At 42.2% G+C, this 27,653-nt stretch overlaps 1 long non-coding RNA gene across 1 annotated transcript; it reads right to left on the reverse strand.

The window, feature by feature from the left end:
* Window positions 1-866: 866 nt before the first annotated feature.
* LOC143836786 (uncharacterized) lies at window positions 867-25,416 on the reverse strand. The gene is made up of 3 exons (XR_013230734.1): window positions 25,336-25,416; window positions 2,133-2,242; window positions 867-1,135 (listed from the first exon to the last, which is right to left on the reverse strand). It is a non-coding gene; the product is annotated as an uncharacterized LOC143836786 (long non-coding RNA).
* Window positions 25,417-27,653: the final 2,237 nt, after the last annotated feature.

The raw sequence follows: 27,653 nt of genomic DNA on the forward strand, positions 1-27,653 counted from the left end.
TAGGATGGTTAGGGCTGATCCTGCGTTGAGCAGGAGGTTGGATTAGATGGCCTGTATGGCCCCTTCCAACTCTATGATTCTATGATTCAAGTTCTCTGTAATTTCACAGAGCATTTGGGGAAGGATGAACACCAGAGGTACAGAGGCTATTCATGACTTGGTATGTAGAGCTGTGCAGCCATAAGAGAACCAAAATTGTGTGAAACGCAGATGGTGCATTTTCTGTAATTATGCCATTGAAGTGTTCCATGTGCTCCCTTCATAAAGGTAGTAGCACGAGAAGTAGCAATACACATGTAATGAGTTTCATAGCTGCCACCAGGACAGCAGAAATTGTAGCCATTTTAGCTACCTAGAGCCAAGATGAAAGGTAGGGTTTAAATATTGTAACAAATAAATAATGCCGCAGAATGAAAGAAGCTCAGCCCAAGTGCAGTGGGGAAGAGTTTCATATTTTTGATATGTTGTGGCTTTCTTTTTCTATCTGCTTCATAGTCTTTGTGTTTTCAAACAGCATTAAAGAAGTAGTTGTGAGTAGCTGTATTTTCCATATACACAAGATCTAGCCCCATTAGGTGTCTCTGGTAATTCACATAAAAAGTGCATATAAATACACTAAACTGATGCTCTGAGCTTTGAAAATATCTAAAGTGTGTGTCAAGGAAGCAGCTGAAATAATAATAAGTATAGATTTTCCTTCCTGAATAATGAAGTCAGTAAAGTACTCATAAACTCCTGCATATAAATTACTACTGCCTGAGGCTATAGTGGCTTAATCTCTTTCCTATAAAAAGGATCCTCTTTTTCTGTGTGTTTCATTTTGTTTTTATTGTTTGTGAGTTTCATATGCTAGTTTGCTATGCCAGTTTTCATAGGTTTTCTTCTCATACATCTGATATAAGTAAAGGTGGAAATAAGGTCTAGTCTAGAATGAGCAGCAGAATGAGATAAAGTTGCCAGGTCTGGAATGGGAATATCCTGCAGAATTGAGGGTGGAGCCTAGGGAAAAGACACACTAACATCCCACTCCACAGAGTCCACCCACTAAAACAGCCATTTTTCTCTATGGGGACCCCTGTTGCCTGGATATCAGTTGTAATTTTGGAGGATCTCTCGGCCCCACGGGTTGGCACCCCTAAAATGAAATAGTAACAAAAAGTCAGAGTGTAGAGGTGACAGAATGGTCTTTACCACTTCAGATTTCCAACGCTAAAGCACTTCATAAATGTGAAGAGCCAGCCTGATGTAGTGGTAAAGGGTAGTGGTCTCTAATCTGGAGAACTGGGTTTGAGTCCCCACTCCTCCACATGCAACTAGCTGTGTGACCTTGGGCCAGTCACAGTTCTTAGAGCTCTCTCAGCCTTGCCTTCCCCACAGGGTGTCTGTTGTGGTGTGAAGAAGAGTAGGTAAGCCACTTTGAGGCTCCTTTGGGTGGTTAAAAGTGGAGTACAAAAACCAGCTCTTCTTCTAAATCTCTATCCTAGAAAGAAGATTGGTGGTTGAAGATTTAATTGTTGCTCATGGGGAGAGTTGTGCAGAGTTAGAGCTAAAAGTGTATCTTTGAGGAACTGAGAGAAAATAAATCATTCACTCCAAGAGAAGGCCCTAGAGCTGAGCAGTTTCCCAGTTTCTATCCTACAGTCCTGGATAAGGATCCATACCAGGCATACCAGAATTTTCTCAACCCAAATGTTGGTGGAAAGAGTCATTAAGTTATGGTGACCCAATATGGTTTTCAAGACAAGAGACCAAACACTATTCTATCCAAATACTAACCAAAGCTGACACTGTTTAGCTTCCAAGATCTAAAAAGGTCAGGCTTTTCCAGGCCATCTCATTTCTCAAGGAGAGAAATGAAATGATAATCTGCCTGTTTTACCTAAGAGATCTTTCTCTCTCCTAATGCAGCTTCCTCAACATTTTTACCATTGAGAACCCTTTGAAAAAAATTTCAGCCTTTGAGAAACTGTGGATGTGATGTCAGCAGGCCACACCTTCCTGCCACGCCACTGGAAGTCACATGTCACCATCAGCCAGACACTCCCACTGGTTGTGACAGCACCAGGCCACTCCCACAGCACAGGAAGCGCCAGCACAGAAATATTTTCATATATTTGTGAATAGAACCATACCTGCACTCTGGGCTGGCTAATCAGTTTGTACATCTTCTTCACCGAAGAGAGCCTTCAGTGGAAGCCTGAAGAAATGGGGCCATGGCAGCCCATGCTGCTCCATGCTCCTCCTGCAGTTAAGTTAAAATAAGCATACTTACCATTCTGGACTCCAGTTGCTATCACATGCAATTTATTTATTTAATTATTTGTTTCATTATTTATTATATTTATATACCACCCTCCCTTGAGGCTCAAGGCGGTTTACGTGGAACACAGGCATAAGTACAGTTCAACAACTTTAAACAACACAGTGATAACAGTAGTCTCAACAACCAGTAACAATAATTTCAACACTTTGATACAACAATGATGAATCTCAGCCAGCAAGGATTTGAATGGCTGGTGCTCCATTCCTTCCCACCTCCTCCAGGGCCATCCTTTTGTATAGCTGGGGCTCCTACCCTTTCCATATCCTCCAGTCCATTTGGGTCAACATGACCATATATGATCATATTACCAGATTTTTTAAAAATAAAAGCTTTATTAAAATTAATTAACTCTCACCCAATCAACAAAACACTTCGGGGACCATCATGAAACCCTGGTTGAGAAAGCCTGTCCTAAAGCAAGAATGCACTAGAACATTGATTGGTAACTGGAAAATTCTTGGAGGTTCTGGAGAAGAGACTGGGAGCAATAGGATTTGGGGAGTGGGAGAATGTCAACAGCGCATAATGTCATAGAGTCCTCTTTCCAAATCAGCATATCTTCATGGGAACTGATCTCTGTATTCTGGAAATTACAGTATTTGCTGGCGTATAAGACTACTCCCCCCCCCTGAAAAACATGCCTCCAAGTGGGGGGGGGGTCGTCCTATACGCTGGGTACACTTCAGTTGGGATAGACATAGCTGCCCATAGTGGCCCATAGTACTGTAATGTAATGTAACAAACTCTATATTTTGAGTGGAAATGTTGGGGGGTTGTTTTATACGCCCAGTCATCTTATACGCCTGCAAATACGGTACTTGAAACTCCATGAAATCTTCAGGTCCCACCTAAAGGTTGGCAACCCTAGCTGGAACATAACCATGTTAATCTCTTGTTAAGTGCAATATCAAATGATGAGTTGAATATCTGAATGAGCTACAGCATATCATTTCATATCACCTTAATACAGCTCTGATTATCCCAATCTCATTAGATCTCAGAAGTTATTGGCCCTGGATGAGAGACATTTGGATGAGAGACTACCAAGAAAGTTAAGGATGACAACACAGAGGAAGGCCATGGCAAACCACATCTGAAAATCCTTGAAAATCCTGTATAGTTGCCATAAGTCAGCTGCAACTTGATGCCTCTTTCCACCATTGCTGCTTTTCACTGGACACATTTAGCATTTTTGAGCCATCTTAAATGAATGAGTCAACAGTGGGTGACAGTTTAGCTGAATTGCTCTGGTGTGTGTACCAGCTGTCACACAAGAAGGCAATGTTGAATATCCTGCTCTCTCAGATCCTTGTCTTCTCTGTTTGAGCTCTTATTTATACATTAAGTGGTGAATTGTATGTGTGAACAAGCCCAGCATGGCTTGTCCACAAGGTTCCCAAGTGTACTGGTCCAGCTAGATAGCGAATGAACATCTGGGGTGGGGGGAGAGTATAACTTGAGCCAAAAAATCAAAGGAGATGATCATGAGCACATAAGAAAAGATACTTGAAGTAATTTTGCATAAATCTTGAAAAAATAGAATGAGCCCTATACTTTGAGCACTAGTGAAACTGCTGAACATTCGATCCAGAGCTTGTGTTTTCAATACAGTTTATATCTGCCTTGAGCTAGTTGAGGCAACCATATTCTTTGAATGTGTGCTGTAGTCCCTTGTGGTTGTTGTCAGCTCCTACTCATCTCCTACTCTTGGCAATCCCATGACATCTGACGCCACGATCTCTGATCCCATACTGCCTCCCTCAGCCATGCAATGTTCTGGCTGGTGGTTGTGCCCTTTGTCAGCCTGGTTTCTTTTTTCCAGTGACCAATCCTAGCTTCATCGCTTTCTCCATTGAGTTGGATCACAACTTACAAAGCATTAAATGAAACTGCTCTATTTCTAAATTAAGTTAAATGCCTCTTACAATATATTAAATGAAAGTGCCCTTCTTCTGAGCAATCTATGTTTCAACCTATACTCTGAATCAGTTGATCTGTGTTCCCCCACAGTTTCCTACAGTAAACATGGAAGAAATCTATGGTATCAATAAAGAAAATGTTCTTGATATATCTACAATGCGAGTGATGTAACTAATACAGGGTCCAATGATGAACCAGAGGGCCCTAGCTCTTTTGGTCCTCTAAAAATAATGTGAAAGACCTGACAATCTGAAGACTAGCAGCTATCTCCTCAATTCTTAAATGGCACTATGCTTTTCTTCAACATAGACTTATCTGTAGAACTTTGCAAATTATGGAACTTTGCAAATTAATTCATTTGGAACTGCTTATTAATTTGCTTCTAGCTTCAGCACTGTAGAAAAAAAGAATTGCTTCTAGCTTCGGCACTGTGGAAAAAAGATTTCCTGAAGGCATATAGATAGATAGATCTATAGCGATATCGATATATATATATATATATATTTATTAACCTGAAATGCAAAGAGAGACTTTGTAACACACATGAAGTTTTGTTCTTTTTAATGGATTTTTTCATTAATTGAACCATCAACTGCAAAAGAAAATCAGGCTTAAAGATCATATGCACATATCAAGATAATATTAAGGTAGTTATACTTCATTCTGAATAACTGATTGTGACAAATTACAAGGACACCAAATATTAAGGTTTCTTTTAATCAAGATTATGTATTATATAAAGCAATCTAATGTTACCTGGCTCATTCCTTCGATTAATGTGGGTTATATTATCTTTCTAACGGTCTGGAGAGAATTGAACTTTCTATGAAGATTAATGCTGCATTCACTTCACTGCACATTAAAGTTGAAGACACAATTCCTTGGCGCTCCAGGAATCCCCAGTGGCAAAGGGTATTAAATCAAAACATCCACACAGAGCCTAGCTAGTCATTCTAATATCTTAGCCTCTGTACTTTTGAAAATTCACCAAAGACATTACATTACAATGCCATGCCTGTAGCCTGACAAGAATTTTCATAAAATTTCCCTAGGGGAGGGAGGGAAACCCTCACACATATTGCCATTTCAAAACTAAAAATGCTGTGTTTCATTAGAATGTTTCTATGGGAACGATGAAGAAACCGCAATGCTTCATTTAAAAATGACAATCTAGAAAGAATTATTAATGACATATTATCTTCCTAGTTTGGTATAGTATTTATTTTTTAATATAGTGTATTAATTTACATAAAATATTTTTGTAGAGGGTGCACTCATAATTTTCATCCACATTGGCCACATTTATCCACTATCTCTGCATATGTGCTGAGTGAACTGGGGATCACTGTAGGTGCATAAGAATCTTAATAAGAACTTTATTTTTATAGCCCACCCTTCCCTAGCAACCCTCCAAAAAATTCAGTACAATTAATCCTATAATTTATAAACAATAAAACATTCATTACATAGATTTAAGTTTTAAAATTAATCAAATGGGTTAAAAGCCATAAAATTAAAATCCTGATAAATGGAGGGACTGGTGGATTTGGGTAGATTTCTTGACGATGTTTCTCAGTCACGTTTTCAGATAGACCGTTTATGCACTGGAGGTTTCATGCCAGGCTGCAGGGTGGAGTTTTAGTCGTGGCAGGTTGCTCTATCTCTTCCTGCACCCACACGGGAGAGCATTTGGCCTGGTGCACCTTATCCAGCCCCGATTTGTGCTCCTGCACGGGAGCTGGGGCAGTAAAGTTCCCAGTGCATAATCGGTCATAGGGAGGCCAGTAGTTTGTTGATGTTAGTCTCTTGGCCTCAACCACAAGCCTGGTGGAACAACTCTGTCTTACAAGTCCTCTGGAATTGTTGAAAATCCAAGGGTAGGTGGGTGCTGATCTCACTAGAAAGAGCATCACTAGACAGAGCAGGAATTTCCTTCTCTAGCCCATTCCACCATGTTTCTAAGATACCTGCTATATCTAAATTGTCATCGAATACCAAGTACTCCAACTTTCAAGAACACAAAGAATCTCCAGTTTGAGTCAACAGGGTGTATCATCTCTGTTTGCCCTGTGGTCAAAGGACGCATTCCTGAAATCTCCAGCAAGATACCTTGTATCCCAGAGCTCCCAAATCTCTCTTCTCTGTTAGGTATCAGCTTCTAGGCAGCTTCTCCAGACCAGGAGGCCTCTGGTCTTTCTAACATCTGGCAGAGGCAGGCGTGACCTCTCTGCACGTCACCCAGTCTGTTCTCTACTAAGAGAGACAGCAGCTTTTTAAAAACTCAAGGTGAAGTATTAGTACAGTCCAAATAAAAATGTATTTCTTTATATTCTTTGGAAATACCTGCAGTACTTAAATGATTATTTCTATTGGTTGTTATTTCTGAGATCCCCCTCAAATTCCTATTCACACGAGAATTCTTTTGTTTTGAGTCTGCAGTAATTCTTCAAAACCATGGTTTCAAAGGTTGAAAGAACGTGGAGTATGAAACTCATGCGGCCAAAAGTCATATATGAAGTTCAACTTCTCTGGCACAGTTTGGGAACAGGGAAGTTCAACATGTTGTAAAAATGATGGTGCTAGTAAGATAATTGCTATAAAATATGTATTTCTTCTGATTTCATGTTTCTAGTTGACAAGAGAACTTTTACTTCCTTCCCACCACACATGGAGCATCTCTTTGACCTTGAAGGTCCTTACCTGGCAATGTCTTTTGGAAGAGTCACATAGGACCGACAGAGGGTAAGAAAGGGCCACTTCCATGAGAACTTTACAGTTACTATTCATAAGATCTAACCCAATATTGTTTAACAGCAACAACTTGCTGCTTTGACCTTTGAGTTAAGATTAGAACTTCTATTTATTTTTCATGCCTGGCAGACATTGCTCAAAATTACCAGTTCTGCAGCATTTCATTCTATCGTTTTCAAGGAATCATTTAGGGGTCAAAATATTTTAGAGGGGGGTTTGAGTCTTTTATTTATTTTATTTATTTAGCATATTAAAAATGATTTAAATTGCTTTTAAGATTTATGAATAACATAGAAGCTCTCCGGTTTAATGCAGTATACGTATTTATTTTCCACCACACAGCTCTATTAACACTCTAATTTTATCAGCTGAGCCAAAGCGCAACAGAAAACCTCTTCATAATATGCTGGCTTATCACTGATTTTATTGAATTTCCAGTTCCACCATCATTTTTGTACCAATATCACAAACAAATGTTTGTGCAATCATTCTTTGAGCTCTAACCACTATATGAAGAACATCAGTTCTTTAGTCATTGAAAGGTTTTAATCATTAAGTCACATTCTCTGCCACCTTCTGCTACATAGAAATCTCAAACCCAAGCACCTCTTTTACAAGATGTTGTTTAAGGAATAGCTTTCATGAAACAGAAGAAAAAGAGGACAGCTGCTCTATACGGATTCCTTGGGAACCACAAAGAAAGCAGAAAGAAATACGAGCTATGGTCGTTTTTGATGCAATGGTCTTTCTCTTCCAGATATAAACACATGCAATTCCCCAACACATTTCATGTATTTACTTTTCATCAGAGACAATGGCACAGCTTGAAAATACCTTAATGAATTATGCTTGCCACAAAGACCAGTCAGTAGTTGAATCATATCTAAGAAATATGTGGTGTTCCCACAAACAGCACACATAAATGTTTACTACTACTACTACTACTACTAATAATAATAATAATAATAATAACGTTAATACTGGATTTGTATGACCACTGCTCCCAAAACTGGCTCACAGCCGTTTACAATTTTTAGTATACAATCCATATATTAAAATAAACCCCCCATTAAACCCATTAAAAACATTCTAAAACTCAACCCTAAGCAATGGCAAAGTACAATTTAGTTTATATCCCACACAAGCCCAGTGGGTGGACCAAAGATGGCCGGTGGAGTTTGGGATGTTGTCACTGGGGACCTGTCAAGTCAGGCCAATCTAATACTGGCCCAGACCCTAAAGGGAGAGGGGAACCCGATCTTAATCCCCGGCACTGCTACCTGGCCTCAGACAAACGCCTAGTGGAAGAGATCCGTTTTGCAGGCCCAGCAGAACTCGGAGAGCTCCGACAGGGCCCGCAGTTCTTCAGGGAGCCCATTCCACCAGGTACGGGCCAGGACTGAAAAGGCCCTGGCCCTTGTTGAAGCCAGACATGCCTCCCGGGGTCCTGGGGTTGTCAGCAAATTTCTACCCGCAGAGCAAAGAGCTCTGCGGGGGGGGGGGGGCATAAGGAGGTAAGTGGTCCCTCAAGTATGTAGGAGCCAAGCCGCGTATAGCCTTGAAAGTTAAAACCAGAACCTTGATCCTGATCCAGAAACAAACTGGTAACCAGTGCAGCTGTTTAGTGTTCCCTGTGTTTTAAAGCTCTTCCTCACCTCGACCCCTTACCAATACATGCCTAGGTGAGTCTATACGTGAAGCAGAATTAGATAAATGATAAGTGGCAGATCACTGAGGTGACAGAATAGACTGTTCCACTTCAGATTGCAGGTAAGTGATCATATTTCCACAGTACCTAAACCTTAATAATTCCCTATTGTTGCAAAATTAACACAACTTTCAAATTGTCAGGCTGACATTAATTTCTCAGTTTTCCAGAGATTGATGACAGAGAGAACATAATCAAATGGGGCCTTCCACCTCCAGTTTGAAGTAGTAGTCCTCAGGATTCTACTGATTCATTTTGCTGCTTGTGTAGACCAAACCTTAAACCTAAATCAAATGGGATGCTGGGGCACGTGTTCAGGGTCCTGTTTAAGTGTTCCAGCTAGGCATGTGAGCCAAACACAAACCAGCAGAATCTACAGCTGTACACCATAAATAATGAAGCTAATTTGCTGTGGAACATATCTTTTTGCTGGGGTAAAAAGGTAAAGGTATCCCCTGTGCATGCACCGAGTCATGTCTGACCCTTGGGGTGATGCCCTCTAGTGTTTTCATGGCAGACTCAATATGGGGTGGTGAAGGAGGTGGGAAAAGGAGAGCCTGTGATGAAGGGCAGCTGTAGCAGGTCGGTTAAGACTCCTCCAATGAGGTTGGTGTATGTTGATCCTGCTGAGAGAGGAGGATCAGGGTGGACTCCCCTTCCTCTCACATTTTCACTGGGAAAATGGTATATGAGGTTCTCTGGGTTTGACCTTGGATTTAGAAGAAAGCAAAAGATTACTTGGCTTCAGTGTATTGGGCTGACCTTGGTACAGGTGCAACAGCAGAAGTGCCTGATCACACTGCACTTGTGAGTGTTCTACTGGGGAAGGGGTCCATGACACCAGGAGAGATTTGCCTTTGACTTCAGTGGTCTCCGTAGAGTACAATGGACCAGAAAAAAATCCCACATAATTTCTGAATTTGAATGAATACCAGTATTGGGACTCAAAAATATCAAGAAATACCAATATTTTTCATGTCCACTATATCAGAATCAAGGGGAAGGGGGAGAAGATTTTTATCCTTTGCACACCTCCAGTTGATACCATTTGACTCATGACTTGCCAAGCAGAGATTCAGAGTAGGGTCTGGGTGACCCTGGTTCAAATCACCAGTCTGCTGTAGAAGCTCACAATATTGTGCCGGTCACATACTTTCGACCTAACTTACTTCACAAGGTTGTTGCAAGGTTAAAAAAAATGGGAGGAAGACGATGTAAGCTGCTTTGGTCCCCATTATGGAGAACGGCAGAGTATAAATGAAATAAATAATGAATGCATAGCTGAGAATGGGAGGAAATAAAAGGTAGTTTCGTGAAGGGCTGTGAACAAAGAGAATGTCGGCAAAATTAGAAAGGACATGGAGGAGTTGCCAGGAAGAGAGAGAGGAGAAATCATGGTGGGGATACAATGATGTGTTCTCCACAATTCCTTGAAGGTTCCCTACCATGCAAATGGGCATTTCCCAGCAACTAGCACCATAAAACTGGGCCATAGTTTTCCTAGACTGAGGTTATTGGAGGGACCTGAGAAAGAGGAGCAGATAAAGATGGATTGGCTGTTGGGTGGGAAGGAGAGAAAGAGAGAGGAAAAGGGAGAGGCTATCGGGCTCTAAGAGAGGGGAAAGATGATACAATGGGGGAGGGGAAAATGACCCCCCAAGTCACAGAATCATAAGAGTTGGAAGGGGCCAGACAGGCCATCTAGTCCAATCCCCTGCTTAATGCAGGATCATCCTAAAGTATTCATGAGAAGTATCCGTCCAGCCACTGCTTAAAGACCACCGGTGGTCACCACCTCCTTAGGCAGCCAATTCCACTGCTGAACTACTCTGACTGTAAATTCCCCCCCTGATGTCTAGCCAGTTACATTCTACACATAGCTGACATAGCCCAAGACTGCATTCGCCTTCTTTACCGCTGCATCGCACTGTCTGCTCATATTTAACTTACAGTCCACACGTACCTCAAGATCTTGTTCACACAGGTCCAGATGTGTACCTCCTATCTAGTATGCATGCTTCTCATTTTTGCAACCCAGATGTAGAACTCTTCACTTCTCCTTGTTGAATTACATCTTGTTCTCATTTGCCCACTTTTCTAGCATGTTCAGATCTTGTCTTATCTCTGTCTTCTGGGGTGTTTACTATTCCTCCCAATTTAGTGTCATTTGCATATTTAAGGAGGAGTCCAGATCATTGATAAAAAATATTGAAAAGTGCCAGATCCAGTACTGAGCCCTGTGGCACCCCACTGCTCACCTCTTTCCCATCTGATTAAGTGTCATCCACAACCATTGTTCTCACCCTGTACCTGACTTGGAGCTGTACAGTAATAAATCTGAATCTACTCTTCTCATCTGGAAGTGAGAAACCAGTCAGGCTAGAAGGAAAAGCTTTTCACATGGATATCAGAGGGGAGCGAGATATTTACTTGTGTGTAGTTAACATTCAAGGGGAGAATGGGATCGTTCTAACCTGCTCACTCACAAATGCTGGCAGGGGCTCATGGGAATTGGAGTTCATGGACATCTGGAGGACCACAGGTTGACTACCCCTGCATTAAAGCATAAGCATAGAGACTACACAGTCTGCGTATATAGCTCTTTCTATGCACTTTAAGAACAATGTTTTCAGATTTCTTGACTGTGTGGAATGCTTTCTGAGCACTTACATTTTTATGTGCATAAAACCTATGCAGACGTTCCAGTGAATCCGCAAAGGTAGGAGGAAGATCTTCTGTGTTCCTGCTCTTGCCCAATAACATCTGAAAAGAACTACTATCAAGACTTTATACACTAAAATAAATTGGTAGAGTCCTTAACACTAAAAATGACAGGCTAAAGCAAGCATAAAACAACTATTTGATAGGTGGCAGAACAATTAAATACTTATGGGGTTTGGGAGAACTAAGAAAAGGATAGACAGAGGTCCAAGAACATTTTTAATAATCTCCACAGAGGACAAAACAAATAGGCTTAGGCATCTACAGTCTGCATTTTTGTGCCAGAAGAAGCTTCAAATATCTTCTTTTGGTATATGTGCTCTTTTCTATGAATGCCCATATTTTGAACCCACCCTTCCCTCTGTCTTTGGTTAAGAAGGACAGCCAGCACGGTGCAGTGGTTAAGAGCGGCAGACACTAACTAACCTGGAGAACTGAATCCCCCACTCTTTCACATGAAGCCAGCTGGGTGACTTTGAACTATTCACAGTTCTCTCAGAATTGTTTTCACAGAGCAGTTCTCTCAGTGCTGTCTCAGCCCATCTACCTCACAGGGTGTTTTTGGGTGGAGAGGAAGGGAACAGTCTTTGTAAGCTGCTTTGGGACTCTTTTATACAAAAGAGGGCTGGCTCTTCTTCTTGATCTGACTAGGTATTGGCTTATCCACCCACTATGAGTATTCTGCTTCTTTATAATTGTCTTTATTTGTCTTTCATTTTATCACATTGCATGTTTTCTTAAATTTGTTTCTTTTATTGTATGATCACATAGATGTGGGCTCCTTTATTTCTGTTACTCCTTTTTGTTGTTGTTGTTTGGAAAATGTCCAAAGTGGCTGACAATGAAAATACAGTATATATGCTAATATTTATATAAAACGTATATTCTGATGAGGTCCCTCATTACAATCATTGCCGTACGCTTGAAGACTGCTTTCTTTAGAGCGCTCTAAATGGTTCTAAATTATATTACATGCTGCATTCTTGCATATTCTTGTCCTCCCCTCTCACAGCTGTTGCTTTCTCTCAACTCTCTAAACCCATCTGATGGGGGGGGGGGAATCCACAAAAGAGATTGATTTGGGTTGTTTTGATCGTGCTGATGTGTGGGGGAGGAGGAAGGAAACTGTATGCATGCCTTGTCACTGTATCTTTCCAACCATTTCCATTTTGTCCTTAGGTTATGGAAAGCCAAATATGTTCATTGAGCATTTTCAAAATTGGATAGCAAATACTTTGTGCATTACTGCACTGCTGCCTGTATATTCAGTCCAGTAAATTCTGAGCATGTGTTAACATGATGCATTCTGCTGATGGTACAGGCACAAAGGTAGCTGATTTGAAGCAATGTATAACCTTCCCCATTATGACCCTAGAGGATCAGTCATCCCATCGATTCAGTAAATTGCAAGCATTTTCCAATTGTTGAGGAATATAGGCAACTTTCTACATTAAAAAAGAATACTCAAAACAAAGCTCTCCTTGAATAGCAATTCAATCATTAATGCAAGATTGAGGCTCAGAACCCCAGAGAAAATGAGCAAATGTATGCAGGGGGTTTACAAAAATTAGAGCTTCACTACTTTGGATCCTGCCCCACACTTCCTGAAAATTTTGTTCCTAACGTTCAGAAACTTGAAATGCCTCTCTAGTTCAGAAGCTTAACGTTGTACAAGGTATAATGTTATCTGATAGGCCCTATGTAAATTAATTCATTTTCAAATTGTGTTTCCCTAGACCATTTGGACACTTGTAGTTATAACTGGTAGTAAGCACAGAGTGTAGCTTGAACATGATGAATATTTCCATCAGACTAAGGATATGAATAGAACATGCAGTGTAATTTCATCTCTCCCCTTCCCCCCACTTTTCGCAATCATCAGTGACAGATATCTGCAGATGGCAATTATTTTTGCCTGACATTATCATTTATTGCAGCAGTATTGATGAACAAGGAGTGTGGCACTTTGAGATGCCAAACCCCATTATTTTAACTTTATTTAGAGCTGTCAAGCCATAATAATTTCAGAGCCATTATAGGGCAAAGAAGCACCAGGGAGGTCTTCATGGCAATCTAAAAACTATTATAGCCTGTCATGATGTAAATGGTTATGAATTAGCAAATACTTAATTTAAAAAAAATAACTTTTGCTTTTAAATTATATGTCCTGGTCTTCTAATGACACAACAGACACAACAGACCCTAAAGCACGCAGCGATCTAATTATTTGCAGTTCTATCATAGAATTGTGACTTATGGAAGTACTTAACCTGGGACGTTTGTATTAAGCTCCCAGCGTTGACAGCCAATGTGCCACAATTTATAGCTTTATCCTCTTACTGTCTGATATCGGGGTTAACAATTTGCAAGACCAGTCTTTTTTATGTCACTTTTGAAAAGCAATAATCCATAATGGATACTGTGGCTTTATATCTATAACACTTGCACAAATTCCTACATGCAGAGTCCCAAATGTTTGACCTTTACAAGAGGCTTGAATTTTGTCTAAATAAAAGCGTTGCATGAAAAACTGTTTGCCTGTGTGTTCTCTTCTCCGTTCCCCCTTTTCATCTTTCTTCTTTATAGATTGAACAATAGCAAGACTCAGAGCCTTCATGGTCAGGAGCATTATACCTCCAAAGACCAGTTATTGGAGAAGAGTAATGTGGTCCTCATGTCCTACTTCTCCACTTCCTGGTGTCATTTGGTCAACCACAATTGAAAACGGACTCTTAACTAGCTAGGCTCTTATGGCCATTGTACTTCATAACAAACCTCCTCCATATCAACATGGCAATATTGGATGCCTATGTTACACACTGTAATAATATGATCTATGTACTAGTAGCCCATAGGTTCGAACTACTTCTGCTTCTCACTTGCCTTGGAAGTCCCTTGCTTGATCGCCATAAGTCGATTGTGGCTTGGCGGCAATTCACACACAGTGAGAGCACAGATACTTCCCTGATCAAGAATTTCTCCTTCATTACTAGACGATGCTGTTTACAAACTATGAGGACCCTGCCTCATGCTTTGGTCTGTGCCTTTAGCTATAGGTATCACTTACTTCATAACTTTCAAATACCTAGCTCCAGAGAAGGCCAGGACAGAAGATTTTGCTGGATGGTGCTTGCTGAGTAGAATGTGCTTCTAGAGTGGACGATCAGCCTTCAGCTGTATGTTGTTCTCTATTTCCTGAACTTTTATATTGAACCTATCATCATACATGGACTATGTGTAAGTGACTTCAACATGATAAATAGCAATTCCCTGGGACTATTTCAGATCACAAAGACACAACAAGCAGAAGGCATAAGCTCTTTGTCTCTGTGCACGCAATGGCCCTGATCCGCACTAAGCCTCTATGTTCCTGACAATTAAAGTTCAGTATGGAACTCTTGGCACATATCGAGTTTGACAGGATCCAGAACAGACCCATAAATAATTGTAATGTGTCATTGGGCTGCTTGAGAGAAGATGACTGGCTCAAAGGCACATATTCTCTTTGTGATTGAGTAGAGATTTGAAGAGGTATTTTTCTACATTGGTAAGGGTCCCTTCTAAGAGCAAAATCTACTTGGTGTAGTGGTTAGGAGTGCAGACTTCTAATCTGGCGAGCTAGGATTGATTCTGCACTCCCCCACATGCAGCCAGCTGGGTGACCTTGGGCTCACCACAGCACTGATATAGCTGTTCTGACTGAGCAGTAATATCAGGGCTCTCTCAGGCTCACCTACCGCACAGGGTGTCTGTTGTGGGGAGAAGAAAGGGAAGGTGAATGTAAGCCACTTTGATACTCCTTGTGGTACATAAGAAAGTGGTACATAAGAACCAAGTCTTCTTCTTCTTCTATTCCATCAGGATCAATTCTCTTACCGGTTCAACACTAATAATAATAATCACAATATGAAGAAACACTAAGCTCTACAGAAATATAGGAATTCGTGTTGTACAATACCGGGAAATGGGCTTCCTTTTTACTTCCCCTCATGAGGGTGGGCATGATTCCTGGTGCAAGCAAGACACATAGCACCCCAATAAGGGAGGGGGGGGTAAATCAAATACAAAAATGAAGCAGGTTCTGGTTTTTCAGTGGGAAGTGGGGAAGCATAATCAATATTTACTTATCAACTTTCAGACTGTAAATCAAGCAAACCAAATGAGATTTCTAAGCAAAAGAATAATTTGGTTTCCTTCAAAGCTCAATACAATAGGAGAATTAAGCACGGAATGTTACTTTCCTAGATGTAGTACCCATAGAAAAACAAACCCAAAGGGGCACTGATTAAAGCTGAAATGAAGTCCCATGTCGGGTTCCAAATCTGATTCATTATTCCAATTCTATTTGAGATTACTTCCAATTAAATAGGCGGTGCTACTTCCAATTAAACAGGTAGTTCATGAGGAAAGAACCCTATATTTTGAGTCAAGTACTGTCTCTAGCCTTCTCAGCAGGCCTTGGGACTCTGCCCCCTTCTCTTCTAGGAAGATAAAGGAGAGGGTATGATGAAATGTGAGAAGATAGCTGTCCAAACCCACTTCCGACAGCATAATTAGAGCTTTGATAAGGAAGCTGGAGGGGGACTATGCCTTTGGGCTAGATCTATAGGGAGTGACATGACACTGGCGCTTACTGCAGAGGGATTTGCTTCGGCTTGCATTACTGTCAAACCCTCGCCTAGCCTGTGTTTGTCTCCATTTCTCATTAATAGTTATTTTTATCTTCAATTTGTCAAGAAGCAAAGCGGACACTCTGCTTTGCCGCCTCCTGACAAGTCTGGCACAGCCTTCCCAAGCCGCGGTGTTTTGACTTCACTTCTGGGTTTGCTGCAAATGATGACTTTGGTGGCTGGCTGACTTGTTGTTTGCTGCTGAAATGTGCAGCTCGCTAACTTTACCAGAATCTCAGATAATTTGTTGCCATGACTGTTGGATGATATTCCTTCCTTTGCGCGTTGTTTTAATGAGCTGAATGATGCAATTTGAGCTTCTGCATCTGGTAGAGATAATAAGCCTGACATCTCTGTTAGTCACAGCTATGACTGGGTGGGTGGGTGGGAAGGGCTGGGAGTTTGAAAAGAGGTATGTGTATGCTGCGTGTTTTTCTTAACCTGCAGTAATGTAGCGGAACAATATGTTCTTAGGCACGGATCAACACCATTCAGGCAAATGACACTGTTCATAAAAACAAATGCTTTTCTTACATTATGTATCTACACATCATCTTCCTTCTTTCCTTCCTCCCTATGTTTCTTCTAATGTTTTTACTAGCCAGCAAATTTTTGTTCTCTTCAATCTTGCAATCACCTACCCTTCCTCTCCCCACAACAGATACTCTGTGAGGGAAGTGAGGCTGAGAGAGTTCTGAGAGAACTGTGACGGGCCCAAGGTCATCCAGCTGACTTCATGTGGAAAAGTGGGGAATCAAACCCAATTCAGAATCAGAATCGCATACCTTCTTGGGACTTAAAAATCACACAACCTTCTAGCTAAGGGGACTCCATTTCCCTCCATGGCAGCATATTCAATCTACGAACAGCTCTTCCGATTAGAGTCCACTGCTCTTAACAACTACACTGCTCTTAACAACTAACAACTACTAAGTAGGCTCTAATAAAGCCTAATTAGTATTGGGGTTTAGTTTTTAAAGACGACTGTGTGGGGAGGGGTATCATTTTATAAAATCAAGGGGGGGACCCTTCTCTTCCTTTGTTAAACTTGAGTTGGAGGTCATCCTAAGATGTCAATGGGAAATAAATTCAGAAGACACCCAATTAAACTACTTCATGCAGTGAAGGGCATTGCTGCATGGAATTCATTGGCACACGATATGAAGCAGATACTTACCATGGGTGATTTGGGCTGATCCTGCATTTAGTAGAGAGTTGGACTAGATTCCAGCTCTATGATTCTAGAGCAGGGGTAGTCAAACTGCGGCCCTCCAGGTGTCCATGGACTACAATTCCCAGAACCCCCTGCCAGCAAATGCTGGCAGGGGCTTCTGGGAATTGTAGTCCATGGACATCTGGAGGGCCGCAGTTTGACTACCCCTGTTCTAGAGCAACCTAACACAATGACATACTCTCCATTTAATGTCTATGTAGCCACATAGCACGAGACGCTGCAAAATCTTTAAGCTATATCAAACACTTGCAAATGGGTTTGCTCTGTACACAAGACAATCCATGTGTGGATTACTAATAGACTGCAATATCCAGTAATCTGGGGACCCAGCATATTCAGCCTTACAGATCACTGGTATCCGGGCAGGCCTTGTGGATCACTGGAATCAGAATCGGCAAATGTTCCCTGTTTCATCTCTTATTGTACTCATTTGTATTTTTGCCAACAGTTCCAGCTCTCTGTTCTTTACAGCTGAATTTGCCAATTGATTTGTATTGGGTATGCAACTGGTACTGCTTTTATGCATCATTCATACATATAATGCATTCATGTATAATGCGTACAAATTGATTGACACAATATTGAAAATGCATACATTCCAAGAGGAAGGAATGTGAAGAAATAGAAAATGATGACAAAAAAGAATGATGGGTTTGAGTCACACAACGGAAGGACACACAAATGGAAAGGGGAGCTTTCAAACTGAAATAGCTTGGAGGAGAAACTCAAAAGCATTGCTTTGATCAATTATGCACAGCAGCAGCCACACTGGGCTACTGCTGGGTCCTTGCACGGGGGTGGCCTGCCTCCCTGTTCCATGCATACACACGGGGGAGGGAATCCCCCAGCGTACGTGAACTGCCCTTGCATGCACAACACTGGGGCTGCGAGAGCCCGGTGCACTGCACAGCAGCAGTGGAATCAGGGGGGGGGGATATGGGGACCCCACCGCACGCTGGCAGGAGAGCGGTCTGCTGCTGTTCTACCAGCATGGGGGTGGGAGAACACCCCATCCAGTTCCATGGCTCTGCAAAGCTAACAGTTCCATTATGCGCAGGGCTGGCCCGGCAGGGCCACGAATGATGCCCGCAGCATCAAACAAAATGTGGCAGTATCCGCATTTGCTTACCGCAGGCCATCCGAGGTGCTGGGACAGGCCAGGGCTGGGATGGTGTCGGCATCATGCACAATCAGGGATTAGCCCCACTGCACTGCTGCCGCCAGCATGGCCTTTCCACCCCCTGCATAATCGGTCTAAGTTGGAACCAGGAAGAGCCCATTTTAAACCCCAGCAGCCCTTCAGCACAGCACTGCCTTTCAGGTGTCCTAGGGAGGCTTCCACACAACACTGGTCTTTCTTCAAGATGGAATAGGTCACCCTCCAGCAGGGGATCATAGAAGTCAAATGTTTTAATCACTCTTTTTGTTAAAGGTCTGGATTCGAAATTAAATGATAATCGACATTTTAGCAGCTTCACCTGCGTGCACTCACAGATTACTGTGTGCTAGTAAGACAGTCCTTGTATTTCTTCTAAAAATTTATTCCCTTTACATTGTTAACGTCAGTCTTTACTATCTTCCTAACACTGATTTACATTTTTTTCTTATTAAACTCGCTTTTGGGGGACGGGGGGATATTAACTTCCATAATTTCTTGTCAAGATTTTAAATCTTACTTTTTAAAATCACCATATCCATCTGAAATGCTTTCTTTAAAAAAAATCATGCAACTCTTTCCAGCTTACTAACTTTTCCAGGACTCAATTCTTTTCCCTTGTCATCTTCATTCCCTGAGGCTCCGTGGAATATGCACGAGATCCCATCAATTCACGAGAAGATGACAAATGCATCATCAGAGCAATAGAGATTTAATGAGCTATGTTATAATACTTTATCAAAACATCGCTGATGGCCTTCAGATGATGTATTGTATTCAAAGGCATATCAACTGGTTGTCCTGTGAAAAAGAAGTGGAGGTCGAGCTGATCATTGTCCTACTGTATAGATGAAAGGGGAGAGAAGAAGATGCAACAAAGGCGTCTTGATTTCCTGATTCCCCAAATTCCAGGAGTTTCCCAACCTGGATTATGTAGTTCCAAATCGCATTTTCAAAGCCTTGACTTGATCTGAGCAGAAATTGGGGGAAAAGCTGAGATCAAGAGGAGAAAGAGTGTTTTATTTTATATTTATTTATTAGGAGCTAAGCCTGTTGTATTCAGGAATACAACAAGCTCTAGATTGGGGGGTGGAAGAACTCTGTGTATGGCCTCTCCCTCCCGCCAGGACCTGGAAAAGCTGCAGGCTTCCCTCCCTGGGAAGGGAACTCACCAGCAGGGGCAACTCTCACGCAGCAGGGATCTGTAGCCTCTGAGCCTTGGAGGGAAGTGGAAGGAGGATGGGGTGGTCAGAGGTGGTCAGGGGTGGGGGGTGGAAGGCAATTGGCTAGCTGCTGGACAGAGAGGCAAGCGGATTGGAAGAGGAGGCACTTAGGGGCGGGACAGCTACCCTTAGTGACTTTCAGGACTTTTATAGACAAGCAATTCTAGAAGGTGCCAATTCGGAGAAGAAACTGAGAACAATGGAATACTGAGTTAGAATAGACTGGAAAAACTTAGGCCAGAGAAATAAAATGTATTTTTAGCCATCTGGAAATGTAACATTCATTTAAATAGGTGAAACTGAGGTTTGAGGGGTTGAATCCCCTCTTCCTAATGTGAATTTCAGTTACATGTGCATACAGTGCAGTCTCTACAGACTAAGCAGGAGTGGTTTAAGGATTTGCGGGGCCCGTAGCACCAGAGTTCATTTAAGGATTTGTCGGGCCCTAGCAAAGTACAATTGTGATGGGAGAAGCCGGATTGGGGGTGGAGGGGCCACCCACAGTGGAAAGCGGTGTTACTCTGAGTGTCATTAAGGAGGGAAAAGGGGGGAGATGAGAGAGGATACAGTCCTTATCCATGAAGGGAAGGCTCTCTGCGGGGCCCCTGGAAGCATGGGGCCCATAGCACATGTGACATGTGCTACATGGATAAACTGGCCCTGAGACTAAGAGACATCTATGATCTCAGTCACATCTGTTTTGAACCTAAGCATTATGAGTGGGAGGAATGAGGAAAGCATGGAGATCATAAAGTTATTTTCTAGAGAGTCTTAGCTACAGAACTTACCATTTTGGATAACTGTTTCTGATTGAGTTGTATACCCAAGTGACATTACTTGAGAAAGTTTCTGATGAGGATAGGATACAGAAAAACAGAATCATACACAAGCATCTATTCTGGCTTCCATTTCAATGACACAATATTGCTGCAGCAATTACAAAATGGAGGGGTACTTTGTTCCTTAATCTCTATGGTTCCCTGCCCTATTCCTTTTCAGTCGCTGCTATATGTATTTAGTTGGGGGTTGCTACAGTTTGATTGAATCTGTGACCCTCTGACCACAGCAGTAGAAAAGATACTGGAAAAATAGTATGCATTTGCTCCAGAGGAAAAGCATTTTTTGGTGATTTACCTACTGTTTATCAAACAATTTTCTTCCTCTCAAACATGTATAGTCTGAGGAATACATCAAATACTGCAAAGACTCAGCACATATCTTGTTTTGACTCCTTTATGGTCACTAGATCTCATTTGTATACAATTTTCTCAACTATAACAATGGCGTAATATCCAACTGGAATTAAGACTAACTTGTGGTACCCAGAACAGCTCAGTTAGGGGAGGGGTGTTGCTCACAACTGTTGATGTTCTTGAATAATTAAAGTCAGACATCATTAAGGTTGTAACCTCCATTAAGAAACCATTGTCTTTGGAAAGGAATCCTGCCACTAATTGCTTCTCCAGTTATTCTTTCTGTGTAGTTGGTCTAGGAAGGCTGAGAATTTGGCACTCTCCCAGAGGTCTGTATGGATAATTCCCTCTAAATGATGAGCTATTTTTACCCACTTGCCTTAGACACAACAACAGCATCTCTTCTCCTTGTGGGTAGCGTGCAGACGTTTATTATACTTAGTAAGGATGTTGTCAGTTTTCTACTGTAAATATCTGTATATTCTGGCATTAGTACTCAGGAAAGCAGAGTCGCCACTGATATTTGAATGTTTTAAGCTAAGAAAAACCCCTAAGGGCACTATTATAGTGGAGGTCCTTCTGAGCATTTACCCTAACACAAAATTCAAAAATGTTCTCTGGCATATCCTGTAATTGAATTAGGAATGGAATTATGCTTTCATATCACTCATCTCAACACCATGTTGACTTTTAGAACATTATTCCATTGTTTTATGGTTTGTCAAGTGGAGAGGTGCTCTATTTCAATCAGAAAATGAGAACCCAGCGCTGTGTCATTCCTGCCAACAAAGAAGTTGATTGTCTAACAGGGAGGAGCTGTTTATCACAGAAAGGTAGTTTAAGATTGGGACCATATTTTAGAATTAGATTGCTGAAACAGCTGGGAAGCTGTCAACAAAATAATTAGGTGGTGGGTGGTATAGGAGCTCCACTAGAAATTTATGAAGCTACGTTTTACTGAACTGTCCATCCTAGCTGGTAGTGGCTCTACAGAGTCTCCAGTCTTTCCCAACACATGGTACTTAAGAGCCTTTAGACTGCAAATGTGAAAACTGAATCCAAGACTACCTTCATGCAAAGTGTGCATTCTAACATTTAACAATGACCCTCTTTCCTTCTAACTAACAATGGTGTGTGTGTGAAGTTGAATTCAACACAGGAATCTATGGGACAGCCCTGAAATGGCTGACCTTCTTTCTCCATGTTTGAGGACAGAGAGTGATAATTGGGGGGAACCAACTGCACCACTGCGAACTCAAATGTAGAGTCCCACAGGGAGTGATTCTCTTTCCAATACTATTTTACATCTTCATGCACCCTCTCACCCAGCTGGTCCAAAGCTACAGCCTGGGCTGTCACCAGTATGTTGATGAAACTCAGCTCTGTCTCCTGATGGATGGTCAGCCTGATAACCCCCTGATTCCTTGGCTAGATGCCTGGAGGATATAGTGGAATGGTTTCAGCATATTCACATGAAATTCAACACCTCAAAGATGGAGGTCTTTTGGAGAGGTGGGAAGTGTCAGACCAGGAAATGCACCTCCCTAATCTGAACAGTGTGCAAGTCAAAACTGCATAATTGGTCAGGAACTTGGGTGTGATCCTTGACACGTTCTTAACTATGGAAGTTCGAGTTATGAAAGGAGCACAGCTGGCATTTTTCCACCTCCACCAAGCCAAGCTACTAGTGCCCTATTTTGGCCCAGCCGCAGTGATCAATGCAACAGTCACTTCTAGACTGGATTACACGGATCTACGCGGGCCTTCCCTTATCTCTGCTCCAGAAATTGCAGTTGGTCCAAAATGCAACTTCCTGAATTCTCGCCCAAACATTATGGAGAGCCCACATTACCTCAATCCTTTCAGCAGCTGCATTGGCTACCAACAGAATACCAGATCAGGTTTAAGGTGCTGGTACTCACCTTCAAGGCCATATGCATTCCAAGTCCTGCGTACCTCCAGGACCATCTGTTTGCCTATACTTCCTGAAGAGTGACTTGCTTCATCCACTCTGATTGGTGAAACCTGGCCCCAAAGAAGTCCACCTGACTTTGACAAGAGCGAGGGCCTTTTTGACCACTGTACCAACCTGGTAGAACGAGCTCCCCAATGAGATCAGAGTTCAAACAGTTCTGTTGGGCCGGAAAAACAGAGCTCTTCCTCCAGACTTTTGGCTGAAGGCCAGCAATGTGGGGGGTGGGGGCTGACAGGAGGGGCCTCCCTGAAACCTGGGGGCATTCCTGTCAGGCAACTATACTGTTCCATTGTCCCCAAGCTCTTGGTCTCACCTGTCTTAAATACAGCAATTACTTAATTGTACAATGTCAAGCATAAAGGCACAATCCAAGCAATTGGAGGGGATTGTAAGCCCAGAAGAACCAAGACAATACACAAGGACTCCAGCAATACCAGGAGAAAGTGGAGTGCCTCCTGTGGTTTCTTCAGCCAGCAGAAATGTCCCCCTGGAAGCAGAAGCCAGAGCAGAAAACTGGGGTGTAAATGGCTCTGAGCTATTTAAACACCTGTTTTCTGCTCTTCACAAAACAAACAAACAAACAAAAAATTGCTGAGCCCTGGGAATTTCCCACAGCTCAGGTGTTAGGTTTAAACAGCTCTAAGCCTTTTAAACCCTCTGGTGCTGTTCCCTACTGCTTTGCAATTATTGGGAGCAAAACTGGAAGGTTCAATGGCCCAATCTTGTGTCCCCAGGAAGAACTTCACCCCTGTCTGCTGACTATGACTTTCCCTGACCAGCAGAAAGGAGGGGCTGGAGTGCTTCCCAGTGGAATTTGCCCCTCCTGTCTGCTGACTGTGAAAAGACACAGCCAGCAAACAGAAGGGAAGTGAAGTGCCCCATGGGGTTTTCACAAGCAAGAGGGGGTGAAGTGCCCCCTCGGGTTTTCACAGCCAGCATACATGAGCAGTGAAATGCCCCCAGGAGGCACTTCATTTCTTCATTTCTGCTGGCTGGAGAAAGTCTCAACCAGCAGAATTGAGAGGGTGAAATGCTCCCGAGAGGCACTTCACACCCATATTTAACCCTCTGGTTTTGCTCCCCACCACTTTGAAGCAGCAGGGAGCAAAACTGGAGGGTTAAACGCTCCCAATCTACTCCCACCTGCTTTGAGAGAAGGGGCAGAACTGGAGGGTTAAATAGAGCCAGTGTGGGGTACAGCAGGGTTAAATAGAGCCAGTTATTAAGAGTGGTGGACTCCTATCTGGACTCTAACCTGAAGAACTGGGTTTTATTACCCACTCCTCCAATGCAACCCTTTGTGTGACCTTGGGTCCATCACAGTTCTCTCAGAGCTCACCTACCTCACAGGGTGTCTGTCATGGGGAGAGGAAGGGAAGGTGAATGCAAAATGCTCTGAGTCTCCTTCAGGTAGTCTAAAAGTAGGCTACAAAAACCAGCAATTATTCCAGTACTACTTCCTCCTCCTTTCTCCTCCTTTCTCCTCTGTTTTTGCCCCTTGGCACTTTGAAGTAGTGGAAAGCAGAACCAGAGGGTTAAAATATCTCAGAGCATTTTTAACCCTTGTTTTTGCTCCCTGCCATTTTCATGGGGAGCAGAAAGCAAAGGTTCAAACTTGAAATGGCTCACAAACTTATACAAATTCATTCAGTTTGTGAACTGGAATAGTCATATGTCTAGCTTTTTTGTGGTTCAGACACAAACCATGAACTGAACTGCAAAATTGTGGTTCATGACCACTGCTAGCTCATACCACAAACCGTACAAAATTCATGATGGACTTTAGTTCTTGAGGAGGCTCATACCCATCCCTACCTGTTACAAAGGAAACAAGATGAACATATCAGGCTTCGGCAGGACACAACGGAATTTTTTTTTGTAATTACTTTGCTAGAGTCATTGCTACAGGATGACAAGGCGTCCTGGACCCAAAGTTACTTGGATGAGTACCTCTCCTCTTCCTGAGGAAATTTCACTGGACTCTGGTTCAGGAAACCAGAAGGTCTTGACAATTACTGTGTTCAGTACATTTGATACCAAATAATGGTGCCAGAGAGCCAGCATGAATGGAAGACCCTTTGCTGTTAGTGCTAGAATCTCATGGTAGCCAGGGTCACAGCTCAAATTATTTTCAGTAATAATGAATTTCAATGATCAGGACATTGATCCCAAATCCAGTTGCATTCCACACTGCAGGTACAGTGTGTGAGAATGAGGACGAGCATCATGCAACTGTATTCACTCTTCCATGGTTTTCCTCATTTGAAACCCTTCCTTCTGCTCTCTAAAGAAACAATTAGGTTAAATGTAAAAAAAAAAAAACAGCAACCAATTGCCTTGGAAACACAGAATTTTTGCACAGTATCCATGATTCTCTACATGACCTAATTAAAGGCAAAATGCTGTTCAAACAAATTACGATGATCTGTCTCCAATGGTAACAATATAGTATTTTACTTACCAAAACAGAAGGACATCTTACATGACAAATTCATGTAGGTACATTTAACTTATTACAAATAGATTGAGTTTAAAAAGTTACCTTCCTACATTGCCAAGCCCGTGTAAGAGACAGAAGGCCCTATATAAGACAAAACAGAAGGCAATCAATGGCCAAATAGGCTCAAGATCTAATCAATGAGAGGGTGGAGCCAAGTGGACCAGAGTGAGAGAATGGCCTTAACCCTTTCCCTCAAGCAACAGTGACAAGGAAAGTGGCTGCATTAGGGCTAAATGGTATGCAGTGGGGTGGGTCTCACCATGAAGGTGTGAAGGGCATGGGGCTGGGCATGAAAGAAATTGCAGTTCCTCAGGCAACAGGTGATACTCCTCAGACCTAATGGGGGTTTGATGGTGGAGAGAAGAAGCACACTTAAGAAAAGAGATTGTATCTTCTGTCAGTGTTAAAGTGCCAGAGATAGTCTATAGGACAATAATGAGGGGAATGATCTAAAATCAATTTGAAGTTCTATCAACTTCAAAAGATAATTAAAGGAACTGAGAGAGAACGTTCTGTATATATATGAGAGTGAATGAAGGTCAATTGCCGTAGGCACTTTGCCAATGAGCAACAGCTTCCTCCCCACCCCCTAACCTCATCCCAGCCTACAGCATTCCGGCTTCATCTTTGTGATGACACAGCTCTGTGATCTGCTTTCCCAGTTCAAATCATGGTTTAGTGTAGTCGTCAGGAGGAACAGAGTATTTGAAATAGTGAAATAAGAAGGGAGGGAGCTCTCACAGTTATTGAAAAGCCACTAAGTAAAATGCCAAAATACATTATGCACAGAAGTGGACAATTTGTCTACCAATCTTAATACCAATTTTGAAGTGGTTTACAATACAGAAACAATTCTAATCAATTAAAATGAGCATTATAATCAATTCAACAAACCGCAACACTCATTTTTTCAACAAGAGCTGAAAGCTGCAGCCAGACAGAAGGTTCTTGCTAAAAGGCCTGTCAGGAAAAGAATGTTTCTGTCAATTTTGTAAAAGAGGCAAAAGATGCCAAATGTACCTCTCTTGGACAGCATTTCACAGAAAGGAGGAAACTGCAGCAAAGGACCTACTGCTCCTTGCCTCACTGGCAGATATTCCAGCAGGGGAAGGGGGTCATATTAGAAAAGATTTAACACAAACAATAAAATGTCAAATAGGCCATTACTGATATTGGGAAAGACAACACAATCCTAATAAGAGTTTTTGGAGCATGATTAATTAATTACAGCTCATTTATGACAGTCTAATATACTCTTATAAGAGCCTCTTGTGGCGCAGAGTGGTAAGGCAGCCGCCTGAAAGCTTTGCCCGTGAGGTTGGGAGTTCGATCCCAACAGCCGGCTCAAGGTTGACTCAGCCTTCCATCCTTCCGAGGTCGGTAAAATGAGTACCCAGCTTGCTGCTGGGGGGTAAACGGTCATGACTGGGGAAGGCACTGGCAAACCACCCCGTATTGAGTCTGCCATGAAAACGCTAGAGGGCGTCACCCCAAGGGTCAGACATGACTCGGTGCTTGCACAGGGGATACCTTTACCTTAATATACTCTTATAATTTATGACCACGCTCCAGTTATGAGAGATTACAGTATAGTTAGATACAATCTTTGTACTGTTTTGTAATAATGGTCAATTTCTGCCCCTTTCTGTACTATATCAAGTACCCTATGGTGTTCCCCCCCCTTTTGAATCTACTAGTCAGCCCACTTTAACAAATATATGCGTGAAAAGTCAGTGTAGCGTAACAGATTGTTTGACTCTGGGAGATTCAGGTTCAAATCGCTGCTTGGCCATGGAAGCCTGAGGCATTCATTCATTCATTCATTCATTCATTCATTCATTCATTCATTCATTCATTCATTCATTCATTCAATTTCTAGCCCGCCTTCCTCCTTGGACTCAAGGTGGGTTACATATAAAATCCCCATAAAAATCCCATCCTACAAAATAACACACATCTAAAACCTACTGAGATGGCAAGATCCCTCCCACCTCTTGCAGTCAGCTAACAAGGGTGCACTAGATATTATAGTGAGACTTAAGGGGGCCCATTGATCTTGCTAACCCAGCCTCAACCAAAGATGGAACAGCTCCGTTTTACAGGCCCTGTGGAACTTTGCCAGCCCCATTAGGTTCTCCTGGGAGCTCATTCCACCAGGTTGGGGACAGAACCGAAAAGGCCCTGGCCTGGGTTGAGGCCAGGTGTATCGCTCTAGTGCCAAGGACCACCAACAAATTAGTACCCACAGAGCCAAGCGCCCTGCAGAGTGCATAAGCAGT

The sequence above is a fragment of the Paroedura picta genome, chromosome 4 (assembly GCF_049243985.1).
Source record: "Paroedura picta isolate Pp20150507F chromosome 4, Ppicta_v3.0, whole genome shotgun sequence".
Lineage (NCBI taxonomy): Eukaryota > Metazoa > Chordata > Lepidosauria > Squamata > Gekkonidae > Paroedura > Paroedura picta.